Genomic DNA, 16,998 nt, shown 5'->3' with positions numbered 1-16,998 from the left:
ACCAGGAGTGGAACATACTAGACATTGTTTGTGTTCTTAAAGAAATTACTATTACTTCATGTCAAGTTTTGCCACCACTGATGTGCACTCATCATGGGGTTATAAAGGTTAATTTCTTGCTAGATAATTCTGCCAAACTAAAATCTAAACCAGTGCACAGAAGATTAATTACAGATTATATGGAAGCAAAACAGTCACTATGTAAAATTAATTGGAGTGATGAAATTGCAGATGGAATGTGAAAAGTTTTGATAGTGTGAGACAAGATCCCGTAAATATTGAAGAAAATTTATTTTAAGATATTGAGCATAATAGGAAACCATTTTATCGATCCATAAGATGTGGTAGAAGTAAAGACATACAAACTGATAAACTGTGTAGATTCTAAAATTAATTCTAAAACACAACATATTTTAGATATATTTATAAAATCTTATGCAAAGCAGTTTGGCTCCTCAAAGGTGGTAATAAATTGTCCTAGTGATATCCAGGTAACCTCAGATACTGAAATAAAATTAGATGATATTGAAAAAGAACTACTCAAACTGGATCCAAACAAAAAACGAGGTGGAGATGGAATTAGTAATAATGACCCAAGAACACTTTGGCATGAACTTACAGTACCATTATATCTGTTATTTACTACATCATATAAATATGGAGAGATTCCTCAAGGTTGGAGATGTGCACTTTTAAACTTGTCTTTAAGGAAAATGGAAGTAGGACAAACCCAGAGTCATACATTTACTTTCATGTTGAGGAAAAATAATGGAGAAGGTTATATTGGATACATTACTGTCAGAATTGAAAAGGTTAAGACTTGAAACCATATATCAGCATGGATATGTTGAAAATAGATCTATTATCACCTGTAACATGATGTTCTATAACGATATAATAACAGGTATGAATGAAAAATTGTGCTGTGATGTAATTTATATAGACCTAACTTCAGCATTTGATAGGTTCATACACAAAGCACTGATCAATAAATTAGTACAACTATGTATTGATGTACTCTTGGTAAGATGGATAGTTGCATGGCTTGCAAACAGGACATGGCAAGTATCATAGAGCAATTTGACAGGTGAAATACAAAGTTACAGTTAGGGTGTACCATGGGACTCTGTCCTAGGACCATACTTCATTAGGTTGCATCTTTCAGATCCATCTTTTTCATTTGAGGTGTTCTACAGTTTCTATGCAGATTACTTTAAAAATTTGGTAAACTGATTATATGTGTTACAGACAGGGTATGTCTGCAAAAGAACTTGACTAAATTGACCATTTGGGCACAGGAGGATAATATGCTGACAAATAAATCAAAAACTTAGCATATGCGATTTGGGAGACAAATTGAAAGGTGAATATTTAATATAGCACACATTGATTTAAACTGTAGACTCATTTAAGGACCTGGGTATATGGGTAGATCCAGCTTTGAGTTTTTCTAACCTTATCTACCATTGGTCAATGATACATCCAAACTTGAGTATGGAATAACAATATGGAAACCTTATAAAAAAATGAGTAAACTGGAAAGAGTATAGTGTAAATATACCAAGGGCATCCATGGATGTGAACATTAAAGTTATTATGAAAGACTAAAATATCTGAACTTGTACAATGTTTCATATAGATATTTAAGAGGAGACCTTATTCAAGTATAGAGGGCATTTATAGACAACTACCTCTGGGAATATTTGGGTTTATCAAAAAGTAATAGAGAATCATCAGACAACCTATGGAGAAGATTCTATAGAAATGAGAAGTGTACTAATTGGTTCTCTGACAGAATAGATGATGCATGGAATGGACTACCAAATTACATCAAAGCAAGCACTAGTTTACATTTTTTTTAAGAATAGCCTAGATTCATATTATTGCAACAACTGCTTAGGTAGATTATTAGGCTAGAAGGGCATTATTGCCTGTGGTTGAAATATTTGCATGTATGTATGTATGCATGCATCCACAAAAAGAAGATAAGAAGTCTTTGGCCTTGCTTGTTTTCTGGAAGCCAAATTATAACCATGACCTAATCTGTTAAGTAGACAGCTTAGTTGACAAACAGTCATCCTGGAATATCCTCCCTTGAAATTTTATCCCTGGAGTAATAATTTGTCCTTAGCTTAGCTGCAAAGTGGTTTGCTACCGCTTCATGGTCACTGTTATGTAACTGATTGATGTAAGGTGTATCTTATACATCTGTAAGCACTCCTTTATCCATGAATGAGGGATGCTGTCAAATGTTTTTGTTTGTAATCTGTCCATGCCATTTTTAGATTCATCCCCTTTTTAAAATTCTTCATTATGACTTTATTGAGCAACAAATGATCCTTTGTTCTCTATGACTTTCTTTTGTTACCCTTTTCTTCTGTTGACATGATTGGGTTATCTTCTAAATGACTATAAGCTCTGGCGACATAAATTCCAGTATATAAGTTTAAATATTGCCAGAAGGCAAGTTATTCGTCTATAGTTTTTAGAATAGCTTGTAGGTTCACTCTTAAGTAGGAGTATTGTTTTTCCTGTTGTTAACTAGGTTGGTGTCTATTCGGGATGCACATGTAAGTAGTGCTTATGCAGGGCTAAATCTTTGTGTAAAGATGTTAATAGTTTTAGACTGAAGTTAGGTACTGCATCTGGGCCAGGGGTTTTCTATTTAAGAGCTTTTCTTAATTTTGTTGCAATTTCTCTGGATATTACTTCATCCTATTTCATATCCTGCATGTTTGAACTTCTTACTGCTTTTTTTTACTTCTTCTACCGATTCAACATCCTTGTTATGTTCCACAAGGTCTCCATAGATATTTCTCCAAAATGTGTCTATTTCTTCTTTTCTGTGGTATTCTATTCCTTTTGCTTAGTTTTCCAGTTTTCTGTAAAACCTTTTTGGCTCATCAATGAATTACTTATGCTGTACTTTTCCTTTATATTTATTTGCATATCTTCTATGCTTTTCTGCCTGTGCTGATGTCTTTCGTTTATTATTTGCAATAGTGCACGATAGACCCTGGTCTGGTTTGATACTGCACATTGCATTTATCACATCTATCTTTCTAAGCATGTTTCTTGTTCTGTTCCCTCTTCTATATTCTTCTTGGGCTGTTCGGTAAGACTGAACAGATGCTCAAGGAGTTGGGTATATGGGAAGATTATATTTTGTTTGCCACTGTATAGAAAGGATTGTAAAAGAATGTATAGAAAATGCAGTAATTGTGGTGTGTGTAGGAAGCCAGTGCCAAATCCAGAAACAGTTTGGTAATGAAGTCAATTTATAGTAGTCCTATAATGCATAAGATTGTATACGGTAATAACTTGTGGTTCCCAAATACTAAGAAACAGAATCAGATTAGAAAACATTCAGAGAAGGTACACTAAAATGACAAAAGGTTTAGAAATAAAGCCAAATACATGGAGTCTGGATCTGTTTTCTGTGAATTGTAGGTTTAGATTTGAAAACTTAATTCAGGTATACAAAGCTACAAAGAATCTATTCAAGGATAGTTTGGGCCTGAAATGAAGAGAGACTTCAGATCAGATCAAATGATTAAAAACAACAAAACAATAAACTGGTTCCCAGTACAAGTAGTTGATTATTGGAATATGATACCTAAGGAGGATTAAAACAGCTTGTAGTGTGGACAGTTTTAAGTGGGGTATCAATAAGCTATATGGCAAGGTAACTATGAGGAATTAAAAGCCTTTAGCCTGTGCTTAAATGTCATTGCATTGCGTAGTACTATATATTTCCTTTCTGGTTGCCATAACTGCTACAATACTTACTTCTTCTCATACATATACACAAATTGTACAAAGCTCCCTGGGGCTAACACATAATCTTTCTGATGCAGACAACAGCAACCTAGCCACCTTGCTAATACTGTTGAAAATGTCATAAATCCTCTATACAGTGTCATTTTGATTTTCACAAAATCCATCCATCCATCCATCCATCCATCCATCAATCCATCCATCCATCACCTCTTTTTCCCATTTTTGCACATAGGGGTTGGGGTGTCACTTCAACAGTGACAAGCATCTAGAGCCAAGGATTACACTGTGGGGTGGCTAGCCCTGCCATGGTAGTTCTTCCACACCACACACCCACATGCCGAATCACACCTATGGCCAGTTTAGAGTGTGCACTCCACCTACTGCATGTCTTCAGCATGTGGGAGGAAATTGGAGCACCCAGAGGAAACCCACACAAACACAGGGAGGGCATGCAGACTCTGCATAGAAGGTCCATTAAATCTGAATCCTCTTTTCTTATCAATAATCGAGTCAGTCTTAGATTCCTCGTTCAAGCCTTCTCATCCTTTAAGATGACTTTTTGCTGCATGTATTTCACTTGACCACACAAATTATTCATCTTATCTCACGATTCAACTACCTGTTGCTGAATAGATATCATGGCAAGCTGCTGACCATGCAAAATGTCAATATTGTCAGCTTCAAACACTGTCAGACCCCTGATATATTCATCCAACAGACCAAATATGTGGTACAATCCAAACTTTCCCTCTTCCTAACTTTTAGTATCACTTTGACTTTCAAATTAATTACCAGTGGAACAGAACTATGCTGGATAACTATCCTTTTAGTTACCATCTTCACATGTTTTCTTCAGCACTCATTAAATCAGTTTATGTTTCCATTTTTGCAGCCATCACAGTACTGTGACATTAGCTAATTCAAGTACCATCCCTCATATCAAAGTCTGTCTACAAACACCAAAAATGTACCATTAATTACCCCCAGAACATGGAGCAAACACAGCAGATATGCTACTTCATTAAGTACTATAAGAAGTCCTCACTATGACTCTTGTATTTACCCTTGGACTGGATTGTGGCTGTAACAAGTTCATTAGGATCAGCCAGGAATCATGGATAGCATGCATTCATTTTTTTGCAAATACATGCTTAATCTAACTGAGGGTACCATAAATAAATAAAAATAAAATTGCATAACTATATACCCTTATATGGTATACATACTATATTTTGTTTGGTGGTAACACTCCATGTAGCATATACACTATCATAATAGACAGTACTGAAATGCAGCTGTGTGCTACCTCACGTGCTTCCACAGCCAGGGTGATGGTGTGCCTATATATGCATGCTAGTGCTGCAGACAATGCACTGCATATGTGCCTGTGGCAATCTGAAATAGCCTCCATAGCTCAGCTCAGACAAAAGTGGCTATAGTCCTTCATGCATTTAAGACCGTTAATACACCTGACTGCAAAATATGATGGTAGGTTTATTTAGTGCTGAACAACATTTTTGGTGGGTTGGGAGAATGGGAGGGTGGGGTATTCTATGATTAATCCTGAGAAGCAGATTACCTGTAGACTCCCCTGCTAGTTGATATAAAGCAGAATGGGGTATGTGCCCCAGAGGCAGCTGGAAGGGCTGACTTAAGTACTGAACAGATGAAAGCTACCTTTTTTGCGAATATTGACTTGCTTGCTGTTGGGGTCTGTGTCACGTGTGAGTGCATAGGCACTTGGTGAACATGTTATTGTCACATACTCATATTTGCTTTGAGGCTGCATGCTATGTGTGCTTCCTGCTGTATACATGGCTCTCTGATGCTGGCCTTTCTGCACAATAGTATGCTAAATGCAAAATAAAGCCTGTACAGTGTACTGCAAGTGCTTGTCACAGATTGACACAGAATGGTAGTAGTTAGACATATACTTGAGGTCAAAAGGATGTTATTTTTTTCTACTATCCATGTAGTCAGGGCTTCCTTGCCAAAGTTTTTGTAGGGTCTGCTTCAGTTGTAGTTACTGTGGCTGCCAGAGCACTTTGTGAATAGGTTAGAAAACTTATAAAACAAATTCCCTTGCTCATATCATATTATAAACTAACCCTCTACTGCTCTTTTCTCAGTACAGTCCTGATTTGAGCAGTTGTATCTTGTAATGACATTTTAGTAAAAATATATATTTTTTAACTTTTTTGTTGATATTCTATTGTATGTAAAACACTTTGACATAGAACAAGCCAAGCTTGACATCAGTATATCTTAGTTTTGCTGACAAAGTGAAACTCTGTGCTCTTCATTGGCATACTGGCATCATTGTGCTGAGAAATAAAGCTCTAACTGTGAGCCAAATGATCGAGAACTGTGTAGTGACTCCCACATTGCAGGAACATGTGGGCGAATGTGGTGGTCCACACCATTTCACCCTTTTTGGGATGTGAATGTTGTCTGATCCCTTGTATTCCTGGAAGCTAGTGGAAGATAGTTTGTAGCATGCATTGTATGGGCTGAGAAAATGTGCTTAGCTCTGACATACCTTATTCTTATGGTGATCTCCATTGTGACTGTGCAGTCACCATCCAGTACTCATTGTCCATCATTATTTTCTGGCTTTGTCCCTTCTCAGTCTTGCTCTAAGAGGCTGGGAACCTCTGTGTGCAGGGGTTTACAGATGTGCAGGGGAAGATATTGCAAGCCCTTATACCTGCAAACTTATATGTCAACAACTAGGGAAAGGGCTGGGGGAGAAAACCAGACAAACCTTCATAGCTGCAAGCATGACTTTACCTCTCAATATCTTAGTGCAAGAAATCTGGGCAAAAACTTAAATAATGGGGGGACAAAGGCCCAAAAATAGAGACAGATTTTAAATATTGCTCTTATAAACTTAAATTTTTGCTAGAATAACAGGATTTGTGTTAGCATACATTTTCTGCAGTATATGATGTCTGAAACTCAGATGTATTTAGTAATGTTAATCCTCAGTGATAAGTCAGAAAATAACAAATTTTATGAGGAACAGACAAAATATTAGGCAAAAGTCTGGACATTCTGAGAAAATCTGGACATTTGAGAGATATGAACATAACAACCATCCTGTTGTTGATGGTGCGGAATGTAATGATAAGAACAATATGGCTAGATGAATGGTCACCATTGGGATGAAGGACAAAAGACCGAAAAATCTGTTTTGAAATTTCACACTGTTAGAAGTGTCCCACTTTTTCACGTCTGACAAATTGGTAACTGTCCTATTTCTGAAATTCTGCCTTTCATGAATAAACTCTTCCAGAAGTAGCCACAATATACACATTTATATCCGTTTATACACTTTATTCTTTTGTTTGAACATTATTCTCTGAATGAAACAGCAAGCTGGAAACATGCATTAGTTTTATCTATATCAGATCTAGTCACCTAAACGTCAAGAACTAACAAATTGCTAAATTTTCACATTAATTATAAAACAATCATGGTTTGTATGTTTAAAGTTATAATTAGCATACCTTGCTATATATATATATATATATATATATATATATATATATATATATATATATATATATATATATATATATATATATATATTTATATACATTTATCACCTTTTAAATTGCTATCCGGGGGAAAAGTTATTTTGTAAAATATTTGCAGTAGCATGGTGAATTAATGGTAAAGCTCCATGTCTCATTCATTGTATACAGTGTATATAATGTATTTATTGTATTACATTTGCTTAATAACAGGAGACAGTAATCCTATCTAATCTTAATTTATGTGCCTTAACATACTACCTCCTCTATTCCTATATTTCCTCTTATCCCTTTTCCACCTGTCTCATGCCTTGTTGAATGCACGTGGATTTCCTTTCCACCACCCGTTTCTGTAGTATTTTTGAGATCCAGACAGCCGTTAGATTCTATGATCTGCCGTTTCTCTCCTCTCCTTTTCGCCTACCTATCTTGTTCAGAATGTCTTTTTCACATTTCCCTGACACAATTGCATCCTCCTTTATCATCCCCCCATGTTTTCTGAACTCAAGCGAGAAGAACTGTAGCTCCATTAGCGTCTGGTCATATTTCTTCCCCTTCATCTCATAGTTCTTTCTGGTAGCTTTCCCCTACAGTCCTTCCAGCGTACTGATGTTCTTTTTCTTATATGGCCTCCAGAACATCACACAGTATTTATGATCTGACCAAAGCTCTGTAGAGAAGATGCATTACCTGTTTCATTTTGGAATATATCCCCCCTGAAAATATACCCCAAAATTCTGTTTGCTGAAATTCACTGTTCTCTAACTGCTCTTGGTTGTCCAGTGTAGGGGGTGACAACACCCAAAGACCCTTTTCCTGCTCTGTTATCATCTGCTGTACACCTCCCCCAAATGAAACTTCACACAAGGCTTAGTGCAGCTTAGTTGCAGTATATTGCAGTGGTTTGTCACCATTCTGTCCACTTGTTCAGCTTTTCCAAATCCTGTTTTAGACTCTCACCCCATCCCTGACTGCTGCATTTATGTTTGTGCCCTCAGCAAAAAGGATTATCCTGTTCCCTGTTCTCTCAGATATGTCTGAGGCAAATGCATTGAAAAGCACTGGACCCAGGACAGACATATGTAGAACTTCCAGGCACTCTTCTTCTGACTGCAGCCCTCAGCATAATAGCATTTAGTTACACAGCTGTCTGGTTCTTTAGCCTACATCCTGCTTCCAATTATTTCAGTTTTCCCAATTGCTTCCTATGTGAGACTGAGTCAAAGGCCTTGGTGAGATCTAGGAAGACTATGCCTGCTGGAACTCCCCTATTCAGTTCACCTATAACCCCGTTGTAAAACTGGATCAGGGTTTGGCTAGTAGATGTTTTTGCCATGTGCTTATTATAATTCTAGAGACTGCTGTCATCTAGAAATGTTGTCAACATAAACCTTAGAATTCTCTCCATGTCTTTCCTTGTACTGCTGTTATACTGACTGAGCTAACTGACTTGTACTTCACTGAGTTTTTTTCTTCTCTAAAGTCTAGGACTCAGTTTTGTTATATAGTCACTGTATGCAGCATTTTCCCTATGTTCATGTGGTATTTTGCATGTTTTCTCCATGTCTGTATTGGTGTTATCCAGGTTCTCTGGTTTTCTTTCAAAAATGTGATGGTTGATTGGCTACTAAACTATGTGTGTTTTTTGTGTGTGTGTGTGTGTGTGTGTGTGTGTGTGTGTGTGTGTGTGTGGTGTGTGTGTGTGTGTGTGTGTGTGTGTGTGTGTGTGTGGGTGAGAGTATGTTCTCCCCATATCTGCATTTTCTCCCTTGGATGCATTGCTTGTAGGACTACTACATATATAGAAACCATCAAACTATGCCACTATACAAATGCTACTCAATGCTAGAAGTCTAAATCTCAAAATGCACTCACTCGAGGCACTCCTTAAAATGGAGAACATCGATATCTGTGCAGTGACTGAGATCTGATTCAAGGCTCCAGAGAGCACCCCTGCACTACCAGGCTATAACCCATACCACACTTTTCTGCCTTGTAACCTGGACCGAAACACCAAAGGCGGAGGTGTGTCCATATTAATTAAGGATATCCACACCTCCAGGCTATCTGCTCAGCATAATGCATCCGAGGTTATCCAAGTTCAACTAACTCTGGGCAAAACTGCAATCCAAATTGTAGATTTCTACAGATCCTCCACCATGCCCCAGGATTCCCACTCCTCTTTTCCTGATGTACTGGAAAATATTAGGGTTCAAACAAAACACCATAATAATGGGTGACTTCAACTACCCCACCATTAATTGGGAAAACTACCCGTGTACCAGCTACTTAGCTCAGCACTTTCTGGAATTCATAAACTCCAATGCCCTGGATCAACTTATCCACACCCCCACCAGGGGCAACAAAATCCTAGACCTAGTCATTACCAACATGAGTGACTGGTGTTCCACACCTGAAGTCAACTCCTCGTTGGTCCGATCCGACCATAAGCTAATCACCCTTGATATCCACATCCCGCCCCCACCCCCCATTAAGGAAACCACAGTAAAAACTTTCTCCGAAGCCAACTTCATGCTTCTTAAGACAGAAGAGGTGAACTTCATGACACCCATGCAGATGGACAATACAGTAACAACTGCTGAATCCTACGCAAATGCATTCTATAAGCATGGATCGTGCTATCCCAAACAGAACCAAGATGCTATCCTCCAAAAAAAGGAAGCCAATCTGGTGGGCCCCTGCCATAAACAAACTGTACAACAGAAGGAAGAAACTGTTGCAAAAGAGAGTAAAATTCCATGAGTGGAGGAGCTCCCTGGTCAGCCTCAGTAAGAAGCTGAGATCCCTTATAAGATCCACCATAGCTAGCTACAAAAACAAAATCACCACTAATTCCAAGGACAACCACAAAGCATTCTATAGCTATGTCAAGAATTCCGATGACAACACCCAGATCTGCTCTGAGTTACAGCACAAAGGCAAGAAAATTACAGAACCAACTGATATTGCCAACATCCTGGCAGATAGGTTCAGTGCTAACTTTACCCCCCTCTCACCCCTAAAGGGCCCATATCTATACAGGAAGAATGCAGAGTCCCTGTAATCACAACTGCGCAGGTAAAAGCTGCACTCTCTAAAGCCAAAAACACAGCATCCTTGGGATCGTACAACATCCCAGGCTGCGTTTTACACAAACTTCAGAATGAACTGGCCCCCCACTTAAGCACCATGTTCAATAATAGCCTCACATCAGGCTTTGTGCCCACTGAATGGAGCACAGCAGCAGTTATCCCACTCCACAAAGGGGGAGCCACCACTGATCCCAGGAACTGTCGACCTATTAGCCTGACGAGCCCAGTTTGCAAGGTCATGGAACTCATAAACAAAGACATTGGTAACCTCCAAACTCTGGATCCCACCTAGTTCGGGTTTGTGAAAGGCAGATCATGTCTCCTGAACTTGATCGACTTCTTTGAGGCAGTCAGCAAAGCCGTAGATGAGGGTAAGGTAGTTCAGACAGCCTATCTTGACCTCGCCGAGGCGTTCAACACCATCCCCCATTCTGGAATTATAGCTAAACTCACTAAACTAGGTATAAAGACCTACGTCACAAGATGGGTTGCCAACTGGCTCACTGACAGATCCCACAGTGTAAAAGTTGCAGACTCCAAATCTGACCTCAAAGCAGTGACAAGTGGAGTACCACAGGGTTCCATCCTGGGACCTCTCCTGTTTGGTATCTACTTCTCTGAAGTACAGGCTAACACAGAAGGCCTCTGGCTAATGAAGTTCACAGATGACTGCAAACTAGGAGCCATAGTCAAGTCCCCAAATGATGTGGACATCCTACAGAAGGGCCTCGCTGAGACAGATGCCTGGTGTCAGAGCCATGGCCTCAAGCTCAATGCCAAAAAGTGCAGTGTCATCCCCTTTGGTAAAAACTCTGTCCCTATGAACTACTACATAGGCAGCAATCAACTTAACACTGAATGCGTGATAAGAGACCTTGGGACCCAGGTGGACAGTAGTCTTTCCTTTGATAGTCACATCGCCACAGTAGTCAGGAAGTCCTTCTACATGGCACACCTCATCATAAAAGGGTTCTTATCCAGGAAAAAAGAGGTCATTGTTCCCCTGTACTCGACACTCATTAGACCCATTATAGAGTACAACGCCCCTTTTGGAATGTACCTCACAAGACATCTGCAGCAGCTGGAAAGGCCAGTGAAGTACCTCACAAAGAGGATTACTGGCCTCAAACAAATGCCCTACACTGACCGCCTCAAAAGAATCCAGCTTTACTCCATAGGATATCGCCTACTCTGAGGTGATCTCTGCCTAATATATAAAGCTATGTCAAACCCAGAGCTGTTGGACATGCTACACCTAAAGAAATCCCAATCCCTCCGAGCTACATGCTCTAGGGACCTAAACCTTGTCACCACAATAAACAGGACATGCTAGAGGGATAGATTCCTGTCCCAGAGTCTTCCCATACTCTGGAACAGGCTACCCATCTATGTCAAGCAAAGTTCTTCATTAGCACTCTTCAAGAAAAATCTTGATGAGTGGGTGGGAAATAGGAAATACACCCCGGGGAACACTTATGTGTCTCTGCTCGACGGTGGCACAGGAAAATAACTTTCTTGGGTGGTGTAAGCCAGGGAACCGTGTTGGCTAGGCTTATGTAGGCCATGGGGCCGATAGCCTAGTACCTACCTATGAACCTATATATATAGATATATGGATCCCCTTCAAAATCCTGAAAGCTCAAAATCCTGAATCTCAAAATCCTGAAAGCTCAAAATCCTGAAAACACAAAATCCTGAAACTCAAAATCCTGAAAACACAAATAATGCTAATATGCCAATACAAAGACACTAATATCTACCGACTGACCTTAACCCTAACCCTAACCCTAAGGTCCGTCACTATCACACACTCACCTGACCCGCGCCCTAACCCTAACTCCCTTAAACCGCCCCTAACCCTAATTTTTGTCACTATTGCATACATGCCTAACCTGCGCCCTAACCCTAACTCACTTAAACCGCCCCTAACCCTAACATAAAACCAACCGCACACTTACCTGAACCCAACACATGACCTAACACCACAGGGCTAACAACAGCAAAGCCACAATGACGTCAGTATGTCTATTTTGTGTTTTCAGGATTTTGAGTTTCAGGATTTTGTGTTTTCAGGATTTTGAGTTCGGGATTTTGAGATTCAGGATTTTGAGCTTTCAGGATTTTGAAGGGGATCCATATATATATATATATATATATATATATATATATATATATATATATATATATATACATACACATATTTAGAAAGAGTAGACATGCACAAAAACACATACACACATTCATATAGTACAAGCAATAGTCTTTGCATCTTTGGTCAGTTTTATGGATGAAAATCAGTCCAGATACTGTGAAAATGCAAAGCAGGAATACTCATTTCTCAGTTGCACTTTTTATAATGATCAGCAGATGGCAGTAGAATGCCTTAGTAGTTTACTTACATTTGTTTTTCCTTTATTTTCCTGTTGCTAAGCTTAGTTATTTCCTTCCAGATAACTTCTTGCTTTTTATACCTGGATTTATTCGTGAATTTGTAAGTGAACAAGTGAAATGGTTCTAAGACCATTTTCGGGCAGGACCTAGATCAACACCACAATACAGAAACAATAAAATTTCAACAGAAGTCATAGGACTATAATAGGATTCTCTGAAGTAATAACATCACCACAACAGAAAAAAATGAAATAAAAATAGCAGCATAAAACAAGTGTATAACATTATGCATATATTATTTTCAAAGTATTTCAGGCTTAAGTCCACCTCAAGTTCATATAATTCATGTACATAAAAAAAAAAGTCATACCCTCTAGTGTTAACTATTTTAATATAGTTGATGGACATTATGTGGTTGGTCTGAAATTCTGTCAATATATATATACTTGAAGTTCTGTTAATTCCAATTTGCTGACAGTACAAAGAAGTTTTGCGTCCCTTTTGTAGGATAAGTGAATACCATGTATGTTTAAAGTTTAAATTTATTGGTCTAATTTTATATTCATATTGCGCCCATCCCCATGTCCCCACACACCCCCTCCTACACACACAAAAATGCGTGCACTAGCACACACCGATACAGACACACACACACACACACACACACACACACACACACACACACACACACACACATAAACACACCCTGCAAACATTGAAAATAAAACTCCACTGAAAAATAGGCACATCCAGCCAAAAATCTGGACATCTAATTAGCATCAAATTTCAGCTTGTTACTCTTCCTGCTTCCATTACGAATGTGGTATACTACTCTGAAACACATTTAAAAAACAGAGAGTGACAAAAATGATGAAAAAACAAAAGCAGATCATCAAATATACTTTAATGAACTTTATTGCAAAATTCTACCACACAAGGTTATTTATTATCTGACTTCTGAAAACAGGAGATTCAAGATGTATGTCCTCTTTCTTTAAATTATTGGTGGTATGCTGGTCATGTAGCTTGATTTTCTGTATACGAGATAGCTTCAAAAATCTCATGTGATTAGAGAGATTCAGAACATTGTGTGCAGGGGTAAATCATGCCTGAAACTAGGTACGTTCCTCCAAAATAGGGACAGTTAAGAGGTGTGCGACACGCGTAAATATCAATAAGCACTGGACATACATATAACACGTGCGCGCACACACACATGCATACAAACACACACACACACACACACACACACACACACACACACACACACACACACACACACACACACACACACACACACTGTATTCCTGCCAAACACCTAGTGTTATAAATCTGAGTGAAGCCTAAAACAATGGAGGGATTTTAAATATTGCTCGTATAAGCTTTGAAAGTTACTAGAATAATAGCATGCATTTTCTGAATGACATGAAATCTGAAGCTCAAATGTATATAATTTTGTAGTGACTTCAACGCTCAGTGATTTGATATAAGACAACAAATTTTATGAGGAACAGACTAAAAATATGAGGTAAAAATTGGGACATTCTGCAAAAATCTGGACAGTTGAGTTGTATGTCACACTCTGTCACACTCACATTTACTGGTATCAACATGCATTCATTATATGCTAAGAAGGTAATGATCCCAGTGAAAACCCAAAACTTACATTGTGGACATTCAGACTGTACAGAATGCACCCTAGTCAGGAAATGAACCAGTCAAGCACTGTGAAGCAAAAATGCTAACCATTGAACTCTGTGCTTTCCATTATGTTTGTGACATATAAATTATAATTCGTAATTATCTCCCAATAATAATTTTGAGGACACAATAAACTGAAGTTTTGAAAAGGGGCCTCTGATATGCTGCTTTTTTGTGGGTACAGTGTCCTTGGAAGACATATATTTATAGATAGATGATGTAGGGGCGAAATTCCTACATGGGGGGCAGGAAACATAGCCCCTGCAGAAAAAGTGCTTAAAAGTGCCACCTTTTTGAAATTTCAGACCGTCTTAATTCTGTTTCTAAAAATGCTTGAAATCTACCTTTGTATTCATAAAGATAGTGCATAGAGGTGTTAACATCACATATACTATGTTTAGTAAACCACTGTGGATTACTGTGATTCATATCTTTGGGTTACTGTGATTCATATATGTGGATTACTGTGACTCATATGATTCATATCTGCAGATTACAGTGGTTCACATCTGCAGATTTCTGTCAGTCATATCTGTGGATTACTGTGATTCATATATGTGGATTACTGTGGTTCATATCTGCAGATTACTATGATTCATATCTGCAGATTACTGTGAGTCATATCTCTGGGTTACTGTGATTCATATCTGTGGATTACTATGATTCATATCTGCAGATTTCTGTGAGTCATCTGCAGATTACTGTGATTCATATCTGTAGATTACTGTGAGTCATATTTTCGGATTACTGCGAGTCATATCTCTGGATTACTGTGATTTGTATCTGTGGATTACTGTACTTCATATCTGCAGATTACTGTGATTCATATCTGCAGATTATTGTGAGTCATATCTTCAGATTACTGTGAGTCATATCTTTGGATTACTGTGATTCATATCTGTGGATTACTGTGCTTCATATCTGCAGATTACTGTGATTCTTATCTGTGGATTACTGTGATTCCTCTCTGCAGATTACTGTGAGTCATATCTGCAAATTAATGTGAGTCATATCTACAGATTACTGTGGGTTATTGTTTTGGATTACTGTGAGTCATACCTGCAGATTATTGTGAGTCATATCTGCAGATGACTGTGATTCATGGACATGAATCACAGTAGCCCCAGTGGCATACAACAGGCTTTGTATTTTGCTGCTTGGTGCATGGGAATGCCTAGTACCCTGATGCATGCTACATGCTTCTATGCTCGGGCTATCAGGCACTGCTGTGCAGCTTGACAACACTACATAGCATGGTGTTGTAAGGCAGGTAGGTACAGTACAGTCTGCCTTATGAAGTAGCTATGTGTAGCTCTTTGGTAATGCATACAGTACTATAATGAACTGCCGGATAGTACCATACTGTGGTCTGCCATCTTGTCTGACTGTGATTTATAAGGAAATCATAGCCTTTAGGCATGAGGATGGACCAGGGGTCATAGTTATATATTGGCAAAAAGTTGATCTATATGGTCTGAGCTGCCACTGGTGGGATCTTGCCAGCATCACTGTCTGGAGGTGGGACAAGGTAGTATGTAGTAGCAGGTTTGCTTGCACTATAGGGAACTCTGGCTGTAAGGATTTTCTTGCCATGCAATATACTTGATGATTTTTATATACTGTGTTAGCAAGATGCTCAGAACAGCATGCTGAGGGGGGAATATTGCACTCAGAAAAACAACCCCATTATTAGGTATGTTTGCATTCTGTTGGTTACCTTGTTGGGACCAGCTGCTACCCCAGTGAAGCTAACTCTTTGAATTGCAAAATCAGAAGTTCTACAAACACCCACACTAAGCTCCTAAATCTACACCAACAAATAAACAAGACTTGAGTAGCCTATGTAGTAAGCTACCATTGCAGGTCAAACAAAGTACTGCTTTAGCTACCTTTAAGGCTAGTCTTGATGACTGGTTGAGCCGACACACATTTACACCATGGTTATCATGTATATCCCTGTTCAATTTGGGAGGTAGGCCCTATTAAGTGCATGAAAAAAATGGCAAGAACTTTTACGTTTTTCTTGTTAAAAGTGCATATGGCTAGGCATCGTATGGTCTCCGTGTTCACTTGCCTAGCATGTGCCTGTGTTCCTATGCATTTGATTGGTAGGCTGTGTTTTGTATATGTACTTTGTGTATGGAGGAATACTATTCATACACAATGGAGCAAGATCATGTATGTGGTCTTGCAGCCTTGTGTACTGATATTTCTGACCTGGTATGGGCTTGGTATACAGATTTACCTTGTATCATCCCTGCTTCACTGTGTCTAAATATTTATGAATACTGCCCTTAGACTATACCTGTGAAATGTGGAATATGTATCTATATATCTATAGCTAATAGATATGTACACACACACACACACACACACACACACACACACACACACACACACACACACACACACACACACACAATCACACACGCAGCATGCACACACACGATACTTGTCAACCTCTTACAGCAAGAAATCTGGATAAAGTCATCAATAAT

This window comes from Protopterus annectens, chromosome 5.part0 (assembly GCF_019279795.1).
Source record: "Protopterus annectens isolate FY-2018-M chromosome 5.part0, PAN1.0, whole genome shotgun sequence".
Taxonomy (NCBI): Eukaryota; Metazoa; Chordata; order Ceratodontiformes; family Protopteridae; genus Protopterus; species Protopterus annectens.
The sequence above is the reverse complement of the archived record's forward strand: the minus strand, read 5'-3'. Positions refer to the sequence as shown.